Genomic DNA, 13,097 nt, shown 5'->3' on the forward strand with positions numbered 1-13,097 from the left:
GACTCTAACCTAAAAATAAAACCCACCCAATATACCCTTAAATAAACATAACACTAACCCACTGAAGATCGACTTACCGCGAGAAGTCTTCATCCAAGCCGGGCCGAAGTCCTCAACGAAGCTGGGAGAAGTCTTCATCTAAGCCGGGCGAAGTGGTCCTACAGACGGGCAGAAGTCTTCATCCAGATGGCATCTTCTATCTTCATCCATCCGGCGCGGAGCGGGTCCATCTTCAAGACATCCGACGCGGAGCATCCTCTTCATCCGACGACTAAAGATGAATGAAGGTACCTTTAAGTGACGTCATCCAAGATGGCGTCCCTTAGATTCTGATTGGTTGATAGAATTCTATCAGCCAATCGGGATTAAGGTAGAAAAAATCCTATTGGCTAATGCAAACAGCCAATAGGATTGAAGTTCAATCCTATTGGCTGATCCAATCAGCTAATAGGATTGAGCTCGCATTCTATTGGCTGCTCCAATCAGCCAATAGAATGCAAGCTTAATCCTATTGGCTGATTGGATCAGCCAATAGGATTGAACTTCAACTTAGTTTATTGGTGTTAGTGTACTTTTTAGCACTTTAGTTATGAGTTTTAAGTTACGACGTTGTACCATAAAACTCTTAACTACTGACTTTTAAATGCGTTAGGACTCTTGACGGGTTAGGGTGCACCGCTCACTTTTTGGCCTCCCAGGACAGGCGCTATGGACTTTACGAAGTGATAGCAGCCCACTGACACCAATGAATGTATATATTTTCTTCCCCCACTTACACTAATGCTAAAAAAAAATTCTAAAAAAAAAAATTCCCATCCTTAAATTTTCCTTTCCTCTCAATTTTTTCCATCTATTTTATAATGTTATCCAATGTATTTCCATTAGCTTACTTTGTTAAATTAATTAGAAGCTTTTTGGTTTACTGCACACAGGTAGTAACACCTCCAGGCCATAACAGGGAGAAGCATCTACTCCATACGGCATTCACTCTCCCATGGAAAGTGTACCAGGAGTATAAGCCCCCTTAATATTACCAAACTCATATCCATGCCAGCAGTTAGATACACACTGTCTTGGAGATAAAAAACTTTTACTTCCCACAGAGAGGTTTTTATGCCTCCCACTGAACTGCCGCTACATGTGCACAATGCACACTCATATGTGCACTGGCACTCTGACAGGCCTGCCTGGTATTTTTTTTGTGTGGAGTGGCAGGCCTGTCACAGCTCACAGTGGGGGCATTTCAGGTTGTGGCCCTCCAGTTTATTTAGAAAAGGAACTAACCCTAACCCTAAAACCCCCTAACATAAATATTATTTAAACTAATCGAAATAAATATTCCTATAATTAAATAAATTATTCCTATTTAAAACTAAATACTTACACATAAAATAAACCCTAAGATAGCTACAATATAACTAATAGTTACATTGTAGAGATTTTAGGGTTTATTTTTATTTTACAGGCAACTTTATATTTATTTTAACTAGGTACAATAGCTATTAAATCGTTATTAACTATTTAATAGCTACCTAGTTAAAATAAATACAAATATACCTGTAAAATAAAACCTAACCTAAGTTACAATTACACCTAACACTATAGTACCATTAAATAAATTAAATTAATTAAATACAATTACCTACAATTAAATAAAAATAACTAAAATTAACTAAAGTACAAAAAAACAACTCTAAATTACAGAAAATAAAAAAGAATTACAAGAAGTTTAAACTAATTACATCTAATCTAAGCCCCCTAATAAAATAAAAAATATCCCCAAAATAATAAAATGCCCTACCCTATACTAAATTACAAATAGCCCTTAAAAGGGCCTTTTGCAGGGCATTTCCCCAAAGTAATCAGCTCTTTTACCTGTAAAAAAAGAAATACACCCCCCCAACATTAAAACCCACCACCCACACACCCACACACCCAACCTTACTCTAAAACCCACCCAAGCCCCCCTTAAAAAACCTAACACTAACCCCCTGAATATCACCCTACCTTGAGCCGTCTTCACCCAGCCGGGCCTAAGTCCTCAACGAATCCGGGCGAAGTGGTCCTCCAGATGGGCAGAAGTTTTCATCCAATCAGGCCAGAAGAGGTCCTCCAGATGGTCAGAAGTCTTCATCCAAGCGGCATCTTCTATCTCCTTCCATCCGATGAGGAGCGGCACCATCTTGAAGACATCCGACGCTGAGCATCCATCCCGACGAATAAATGATGAATGACGGTTTCTTTAAATGATGTCATCCAAGATGGTGTCCCTTGAATTCCGATTGGCTGATAGGATTCTATCAGCCAATCTGAATTAAGGTAGGAAAAATCTGATTGGCTGATGAAATCATCCAATCGGATTGACCTCGCATTCTATTGGCTGATTGGAAAAGCCAATAGAATGCGAGGTCAATCCTATTGGCTGATTGGATCAGCCAATCGGATTGAACTTCAATCCGATTGGCTGATTTCATCAGCCAATCAAATTTTTCCTACCTTAATTCCGATTGACTGATAGAATCCTATCAGCCAATCGAAATTCAAGGGACGCCATCTTGGATGACGTCATTTAAAGGAACCGTCATTCATCATTTATTCGTCGGGATGGATGCTCAGCGTCGGATGTCTTCAAGATGGTGCCGCTCCTCATCGGATGGAAGGAGATAGAAGATGCCGCTTGGATGAAGAATTCTGCCCATCTGGAGGGCCTCTTCTGGCCGGATTGGATGAAGACTTCTGCCCGTCTGGAGGACCACTTTGTCCGGATTCCTTGAGGACTTAGGCCCAGCTGGGTGAAGACGGCTCAAGGTAGGGTTATCTTCAGGGGGTAGTGTTTTTTTAAGGGGTGTTTGGGTGGGTTTTAGAGTAAGGTTGTGTGTGTGGGTGGTGGGTTTTAATGTTGGGGGGGATGTATTTCTTTTTTTACAGGTAAAAGAGCTGATTACTTTGGGGCAATGCCCCGCAAAAAGCCCTTTTAAGGGCTATTTGTAATTTAGTATAGGGTAGGGCATTTTATTATTTTGGGGGGATTTTTTATTTAATGAAGGGGCTTAGATTAGGTGTAATTAGTTTAAACTTCTTGTAATTCTTTTTTATTTTCTGTAATTTAGAGTTTGTTTTTTTGTACTTTAGTTATTTTTAGTTATTTTTATTTAATTGTAGGTAATTGTATTTAATTAATTTAATTTATTTAATGGTACTATAGTGTTAGGTGTAATTGTAACTTAGGTTAGGTTTTATTTTACAGGTAATTTTGTACTTATTTTAACTAGGTAGCTATTAAATAGTTAATAACTATTTAATAGCTATTGTACCTAGTTAAAATAAATACAAAGTTGCCTGTAAAATAAAAAAAAACTAAAATAGCTACACTGTAACTATTAGTTATATTGTAGCTATCTTAGGGTTTATTTTATAGGTAGGTATTTACTTTTAAATAGGAATAATTTATTTAATTATAGTAATATTTATTTAGATTAATTTAAATAATATTTAAGTTAAGGGGTGTTAGGGTTAGGGTTAGACTTAGGTTTAGGGGTTAATAGATATAATGTATCTGGCGGCGGTGTAGGGGGGGCAGATTAGGGGTTAATAAATGTAATGTAGGTGGCGGTGGGCTTCGGGAGCGGTGGTTTAGGGGTTAAACAATTAATTTATTTGCGTTGGGGTCTGGGATCGGCAGGATAGGGGTTAATAACTTTATGTAGGTGGCAGAGGTATAGGGGGCAGCAGATTAGGGGTTAATAGGTATAATGTAGGTGGCGGCGGGGTCCGGGAGCGGCGGTTTAGGGGTTAAACATTTTATTTAGTTGCGGTGGGGTCCGGGAGCGGCAGTTTAGGGGTTAATAAGTATAATGTAGGTGGCGGCGGTGTCAGGGCGGCGGTTTAGGGGCTAATAAGTATAAAGTAGGTGGCGGCAGTGTTGGGGGGGCAGATTAGGGATGTTTAGACTCTGGGTACATGTTAGGGTGTTAGGTGCAGACACTTCCCATAGGAATCAATGGGATATCGGGCAGCAGCGAACATGAGCTCTCACTGCTGTCAGACTCCCATTGATTCCTATGGGATCCGCCGGAAAAGTGCCGAGCGTACCTGGTTGTTCTTTCATAACTTCCAAAAGTAGTCAGATTGTGCTGAACTTGCGTTCGGAACATCTGGAGTGACGTAACCATCGATCTGTGTCGGACTGAGTCCGCCGGATCGTATGTTACGTCACTAGATTCTACTTTTGCCGGTCTGTAGGGCTTGATAACTATGGCGAATTAGCCTCGCCACAAATACGCTTTGGAATTCCAGCGTATTTGCGGTTGACGGCTTGAAAAATAGAGGCCAGTGTATGCTCAGATTTGTCTTCACTGAATTTAAAAAAAAATATATAAATGTTTTATCAATTATTTAAAGGATCATTTTTTTCATATATAAATTATTATTACTAATTTGCTTTTTCTTATTTGTTAAGTTGCTGCATAAGGTTATCTTTGCAAGCATTGCTACCCCTTCTTCAACTCACTTTGAGTTGGTAAATTCCTTCTTCTTTGGAGCCTAGGAAAATCTTAAGGAAGGCTGAACTAAGACCTGCCAGTGCACTAGAGGTCTGAAGTTATTTTTAGCACTCAAGTAATAGTTTAGTGAGTGCATTCATATAGCATGAGTGTGCTAAATCCCTCACATAATAGAATTCTATGGGAGTGTGCAGTGAAATTCATGTTGGCTATTGCTTGAGCGCTAATCCATTTGTATACAAAAAAACACTAAAGTAGTGGAGATCTTCATGTAATTCTGTGCTATACTTTCTTAATTAAACTTAAAGAGACACTCAAGTCAAATTAAACTTTTATAAATCAGATAGAGCATGCAGTTTTATCCATCATCAAATGTTAGTCTTTTTATATTCACACTTTCTGGGGAACAAGATCCTTCTGAGCATGTGCAGAAGCTTACAGGGTATACGTATACTAGTCTGTAATTGGCTGTTGGCTGTCACATGATACAGAGGGCTGGAAAATGGGCGGAAAAAATAATTTGTCAGAAAAAAATCTACTGCTTATTTTAAATTCAGAGTAGGTGTTATTGCATTGTCTTTTTATTATGTATTTGTTATTTATTTAATTCTATTGCATTGAGTGGTTAATAAAATACTTCAAACATATTTACATACACACCTTTAACCCTTTCTCAGTCCTGCCCCTTGTTATATACCATATTCCTTTAATTTTACCACAAAACCTTCTTTTCATTAATAAACTTTTATTTTGTAAGTATTACATTTTAACTCAAATCCTTTACTTCCATACGGCTAGATTACGAGTTGTGTGTTAGGTTAAAAAAGCAGTGTTAAGAGGTCCTAACGCTGCTTTTTTACGCCCGCTGGTATTACGAGTCTTGAAGGTTTAGGTGTACCGCACACTTCTTTGGCCTTACCGCAAAACGACTTACGGAAATTTCGTAAAGTCTTTTGTCTATGAGACTTCCATAGCGCCGGTATTACGAGTCTGTCCTGGGAGGCCAAAAAGTGAGCGGTACACCCTACTCTGTCAAGAGTCCTAACGCATTTAAAAGTCAGTAATTAAGAGTTTTATGGTACAACGCCGTAACATAAAACTCATAACTAAAGTGCTAAAAAGTACACTAACACCCATAAACTACCTATTAACCCCTAAACCGAGGCCCTCCCGCATCGCAAATACTAAAATAAAAATTTTAACCCCTAATCTGCCGCTCCGGACACCGCCACTACCTACATTATATGTATGAACCCCTAATCTGCTGACCCCAACATCTCCGACACCTACATTATATTTATTAACCCCTAGCCAGCCGCTCCCAATGTCGCCGCCACCTACCTACACTTATTAACCCCTAATCTGCTGTCCCCAACGTCGCCGCCACTATAATAAACATATTAACCCCTAAACCGCCACACTCCCGTCTTGCAAACATTAGTTAAATATTATTAACCCCTAATCTGCCGGCCCTGACATTGCCGCCACCTACCTAGATTTATTAACCCCTAATCTGCCGCCCCTAATGTCGCCGCCACTATATTAAAGTTATTAACCCCTAAACCTAAGTCTAACCCTAAACCTAACACCCCCTAACTTAAATAAAATTTAAATAAATCTAACTAAATATTACTATCATTAACTAAATTATTCCTATCTAAAACTAAATACTTACCTGTAAAATAAACCCCAAGATAGCTACAATATAACTAATAGCTACATTGTAGCTAGCTTAGGGTTTATTTTTATTTTACAGGAAAGTTTGTATTTATTTTAACTAGGTAGAATAGTCATTAAATAGTTATTAACTATTTATTAACTACCTAGTTAAAATAAAGACAAATTTACCTGTAAAATAAAACATAACCTAAGTTACACTAACACCTAACACTACACTATAATTAAATAAATTAACTAAATTAAATACAATTACCTACATTAAATTTAATTAGCTAAAGTACAAAAAAAAACCAAAACACTAAAATAATAAACAAATTACAGAAATTTAAACTATTAACACCTAATCTAATAGCCCTATTAAAATAAAAAAGCCCCCCCAAAATAAAAAAACCCTAGCCTAAAATAAACTACCAATAGCCCTTAAAAGGGCCTTTTGCAGGGCATTGCCCCAAAGTAATCAGCTCTTTTACCTGTAAAAAAAAATACAAACAATCCTCCAACAGTAAAACCCACCACCCACACAACCAACCCCCCAAATAAAATACTAGCTAAAAGAAACCTAAGCTCCCCATTGCCCTGAAAAGGGCATTTGGATGGGCATTGCCCTTAAAGGGCAGTTAGCTCTTTTGCAATCCCAAACCCCTAATCTAAAAAATAAACCCACCCAATACACCCTTAAAAAAACCTAACACTAACCCCCTGAAGATCGACTTACCGGGAGACATCTTCATCCAAGCCGGGCAAAGTGGTCCTCCAGACGGGCAGAAGTCTTCATCCAAGCTGGGCAGAAGTGGTCCTCCCGATGGGCAGAAGTCTTCATCCAGACAACATCTTCTATCTTCATCCATCCTGCGCGGAGCAGCTCCATCTTCAAGACATCATACAACGTGGAGCATCCTCTTCTTCCGACGACTAAAACAGAATGAAGGTACCTTTAGGTGACGTCACTCAAGATGGCGTCTCTAAGATTCCAATTGGCTGATAGAATTCAGCCAATCGGAATTAAGGTAGAAAAAAATCCTATTGGCTGATGCAATCAGCCAATAGGATTGAAGTTCAATCCTATTGGCTGATCCTATCAGCCAATAGGATTGAGCTCACATTCTATTGGCTGATTGGAACAGCCAATAGAATGCAAGCTCAATCCTATTGGCTGATTGGATCAGCCAAAAGGATTGAACTTCAATCCTATTGGCTGATTGCATCAGCCAATAGGATTTTTTCTACCTTAATTCCGATTGAATTCTATCAGCCAATCGGAATCTAAGAGACGCCATCTAGGATGACGTCACTTAAAGGTACCTTCATTCTGTTTTAGTCGTCGGAAGAAGAGGATGCTCCGTGTCGGATGTCTTGAAGATGGAGCCGCTCCGCGCCGGATGGATGAAGACTTCTGCCAATCTGGAGGACCACTTCTGCCCGGCTTGGATGAAGACTTCTGACTGTCTGGAGGACCACTTCGCCCGGCTTGGATGAAGACGTCTCCCGGTGGATCTTCAGGGGGCAATAGGAAGCTTAGGTTTTTTTAGCTAGTATTTTATTTGGGGGGTTGGTTGTGTGGGTGGTGGGTTTTACTGTTGGGGGGGTTGTTTGTATTTTTTTTACAGGTAAAAGAGCTGATTACTTTGGGGCAATGCCCCGCAAAAGGCCCTGTTAAGGGCTATTGGTAGTTTAGTTTAGGCTAGGGGTTTCTTTTATTTTGGGGGGGCTTTTTATTTTAATAGGGCTATTAGATTAGGTGTAATTAGTTTAAATTTCTGTAATTTGTTTATTATTTTCTGTAATTTAGTGTTTTTTTTGTACTTTAGCTAATTTAATTTAATGTAGGTAATTGTATTTAATTTAGTTAATTTATTTAATTATAGTGTAGTGTTAGGTATTAGTGTAACTTAGGTTAGGTTTTATTTTACAGGTAAATTTGTCTTTATTTTTACTAGGTGGTTATTAAATAGTTAATAACTATTTAATAACTATTCTACCTAGTTAAAATAAATACAAACTTGCCTGTAAAATAAAAATAAACCCTAAGCTAGCTACAATGTAACTATTAGTATCTTAGGGTTTATTTTACAGGTAAGTATTTAGTTTTAAATAGGAATAATTTAGTTAATGATAGTAATATTTATTGCGATTTATTTAAATTATATTTAAGCTAGGGGGTGTTAGGTTTAGGGTTAGATTTAGGGGTTAATAACTTTAATATAGTGGCGGCGACGTTGGGGGCGGCAGATTAGGGGTTAATAAATGTAGGTAGGTGGCGGCGATGTTAGGACCGGCAGATTAGGAGTTAATAACATTTAACTAATGTTTGCGAGGTGGGAGTGTGGTGGTTTAGGGGTTAATATGTTTATTATAGTGGCGGCGACGTTGGGGGCGGCAGATTAGGGGTTAATAAGTTTAGGTAGGTGGCGGCGACATTGGGGGCAGCAAATTAGGGGTTAATAAATATAATGTAGCTGTCGGCGATGTTGGGGGCAGTAGATTAGGGGTTCATAAGCATAATGTAGGTGGCGGCGGTGTCTGGAGTGGCAGATTAGGGGTTAATAATATAATGCAGGGGTCGGCGATGTCAAGGGCGGCAGATTAAGGGTTAATAAGTGTAATATCAGGGGTGTTTAGACTCGGGGTTCAGGTTAGGGTGTTAGGTGTAAACATACATTTTATTTCCCCATAGGAATTAATGGGGCTGCGTTAAGGAGTTTTACGCTGCTTTTTGGCAGGTGTTAGACTTTTTCTCAGTTGTCTCTCCCCGTTGATTCCTATGGGGAAATCGTGCACACCAGCACACTGCTGACTTAAGCAGCACTGGTATTGGAGTACGGTAAGGAGCAAAATTTAGCTCAACGCTAATTTCTAGTCTTTTAACGACGGGTTTCTGAAAACTCGTAATACCGCTGTAGGTAAGTGAGCGGAGAGTGAAAACTGCTTGTTAGCACCACACAGCCTGTAACGCAAAACTCGTAATCTGGGCCATAGCATTTTATGTATCTTGTTATGCAAACTACCAAGAGACAATGGGGCTGATCTATGAAGCAGTCGAGCTGCTTATTCGGCACGAGCCTTAAGGCTCACCGGTATCAGGAGTTGATGTAGTTGTCTGCCACCTCTGAGGCAGCGGACAGCAATCATCCCGATCGGATACAATCGGGATGATTGACGGCCCCTGCTAGCGGGGTGTGCAGGGGGTGGTATTGCACAAGTATTTCACACAAAATGCTTGTGCAATGATAAATGCCGACAGCGTATGCTGTCTGCATTTATCGATGTTGGGTGGACAAGATCCGCTACAGCGGATCATGTCCGCCCGACAGTTGCTAAATCGGCCCCAATGGCTTAAGTCAGGTCTCAAATTTTACAGAGGTAATTTTTAATTTTCTCTGAGCCCTTAAAGTGCCAGTAAACCCACAAAATAATGTTATATAATTCTGTACATAGTGCAGAATTATATAACATCAGCTTAGCGCAAACTTTGTACCTTAAAAGATTAAAGTGAAAAAAATGCTACAAAATTTACTTTCACAGTACGCCGCTCCTGGCTCTACTGAGCGGGTCTGTTTGTTTCCTCTAAGCGCATTGGGCACGCTGTATATTCACAGCCCGCCCGATTGCGCCATTAAACTCAATGTAACTCGCTCCCGCTCTGGTCTGGTAGCAGGAGCGAGTTACATTGAGTTTAATGGAGCGATCGGGCTGGCTGTGAATAGACAGCGTGCCCGATGGCTTAGGGAAAACAAACAGACCGCTCAGTAGAGCCAGGAGCAGCGTACTGTGAAAGTAAATTTCGTAGCATTTTTTCGCTTTAATCTTTTAAGGTACAAAGTTTGCGCTAAACTGATGTTATATAATTCTGCACTATGTGCAGAATTATATAACATTATTTTGTGGGTTTACTGGCACTTTAACTTACCAATTGTAATGCAAACACAGTGAGTGTGATAATAGCATTCCCTGTGCTTCTCTTTAAAAGTGTAGGGCGCTCTAAACAAGATTGTGCAAAAGATAATGCACCCTGTGCTATTGATTGTGTGCCACCTGTAATCTAGCCCTTAAAGAGATATGAAACCCAAATGTTTTCTTTCATGATTGAGATAGAGCATGCAATTTTAGGCAACTTTCTAATTTACTCCTGTTATCAATTTTTCTTTGTTCTCTTGGTATCTTTATTTTTGAAAAACAGGAATGTAAGCTTAGGAGCTGGCCCGTTTTTGTTTCAGCACCTGGGTAGCGCTTGCTGATTGATGGCTATATTTGATAATAGGAGTAAATTAGAAAGTTGATTAAAATTGCATGCTCTATCTGAATCATGAAAGAAAACATTTGGGTTTCGTATCTCTTTAATGCTTTGATACCTTTTAGCACATATTTTCTTTTGTGTGTTTCTCTATTAAATGCATGATAAAATGTGGAAGTTGCATATTCCTTTAAAATGTTGTAGTAACACATTTTTAAACTTCAAAATCAGCATCTGATAATTACAAAAATGATCAATAACAGGTTATTACTACACAATATTGCATTTGTGTCCTGCAGTAATAGTGATAAATGGATCCCTTTAAGTGTACAGTTTATTATAACATTTGAGAGTTTACTATGTTACAACAATTAATATTAGTATTTATTTGAATACATTTGGATAATGATTCATTATAATAATAATAATAATAGTAACAATATTAGAAATTATACAATATTTTATTATTTCATAATATACCCATAACAATAAATTGATGGGGCATGAAAGGTTACAAACCATTTTGTTCAAACAGACTATTTACAAGTAGCAACAGGAAATCTGTTTCCTGTCATCTCCATCATACATCTTGAAGCTGGGAGATTGGAGCCCAATTACAGCCTGATACTTAATCAATACACACCTTATTCCTCGAGCAGGAAGTGGGCGACCCATGGGAAACACAGTTCAAATTACTCTACTGTCAATTCTAGATAGCAGCTAATGATAGAATATACTTCTGAAAGAGGAGGTGGAGTCATAGCACTTAACCATTTCATTACAGGAATGTGGAAAACGGCAAAAGAAATAATAATAGCATTAGAGCCTTTACAGATATTGGATGATATCTATGACACTATATGACGGTCAACCAAATCTAATGCAAACTCAGATTATTTTCAAGTTAATATGGTTACTGCTGTAAATCATTTCTTGTGCAAGATTTTTAGTGAAAACTGTATTTAACCATTTTGTAAGATAGGCTGCAAAGATAAGAAAAAAACAAAAATAAGTTCTAAAACAACAGCTGTTGAGCTAAAAAGACAACTGAAAACATCTTAATGAGCGAAAACAAAGAACTTTGACCTATTCAGGCTCATGATTATTCAGAGCCATTTTGGTAAGAAAAATACACAATGTAGCTATTTTCACATAAAACCAGATTACAAGTGGGCAATATTTAACTTTACCGCTTGTGCGCTAACTCCACTAGATGTAAGCTTTTTGCGTGCATCGGGTAGCGCTCATATTAAAAGTTGAAAGTAAAACGTTTATGCTCGCGCGCTAACCTGATGCATGCAAAAAGCCGAACTTAGTATATCACTCGCGCTAACATATTACCCCATAGAAATAAATGGAGCAAAAAAGTGAAATAAAAACCTACTCGCAGACAAACCTAATCACATATTCTCAAGTGAAATATGAATATTTTACATTACAATGTTCTTCACATAGCAAAATATGTTTTATTTATTCATGAATACATATTTCTCTCTCAGTAAATAGACAGTATAACACTTTCTTAAAAATAAATATTGCCTAAATATGCTTTTACATGTTTTCATCTACTTGACTTCAAAGGGCTCAATATATATACAGTATATATATATAAATATATATATGTATATATATATGTATGTAAAAGAAGAGGTATCAGTACAAAAAAAAGGTGCCGGTATTCATTGATTATTGATTGATAAATTGTGCTCAATAACTTTGTGAAGAGCATAGGGACAATATTATTTTAAAACAATTATGTATTTTTGTAGCCCCCTCTTATGTAACTATTTTAGAGTGCCCTATACTATTAATAGACAACATTTGAAGTGCTATTAGTAAACTCATTTTGCTTGTATTGCAAGTACTACGTTAAATGTTGCACTTGAGCACAATCTGAAATACTGCTGTAATATTTAGCACTTCTTGAGAACTGAAGTAAACCCTTTTTTTAATAGTATAGCACAAAACTACATGACGAACTCCACTACTTGCGCACTGTGTGCCACCATACAAGTCTACGGTGTAAAGTATTTAGCGCATCTGTGCTACCCAATGTGCAGATGCTAGCGCACCCTAGACTGTTGCTCGAGCGATAAAAAATAACTTTGGCCTTGTAATATGAGTGCAAAAATAGAAACGCTGTAGATTTTTTAACTCTACTTATAATTAAGACCAATTTTTAAATGTATTTATAATGAACAAATATAATAATAATAAAGATTTATATAGCTGTCACACTACATTGCACCTATTAAAAAACACAACACAAACTTGCAAAATCCTTTATACTAATTTATATCTGTGATTTAAATGGTTGAATAATGTACTGAAGATACTGGGATATCATATTTATTTTAAAAACAAAAAAAAACAAAAGAGCCATTGATTTCAAGAACAAAAACAAATAACTATGTCATATGATGAACTCAGGATTGTCAGCCAGAAAACAGTGTGTGCTTGTAAAGTGTTAAGTAATTGCTACTTGCTTTACATACAAAATGTGTTTTATTATTCTAAATCTCAAGGCTTTTAACTAGTAACATAATTTTGCATCTATTTTTAGACAAGTACATAGGTCAAAAGGTTTTTTCTTTTTTCAAGAAACTCTGAGGAATAACTTGGAAATACATAAATTTTTATTATTAAAAAGCAAATGTATATGGAGACACAAAAAAATGTCTAAG

This window comes from Bombina bombina, chromosome 1 (genome assembly GCF_027579735.1).
Source record: "Bombina bombina isolate aBomBom1 chromosome 1, aBomBom1.pri, whole genome shotgun sequence".
Taxonomy (NCBI): Eukaryota; Metazoa; Chordata; class Amphibia; order Anura; family Bombinatoridae; genus Bombina; species Bombina bombina.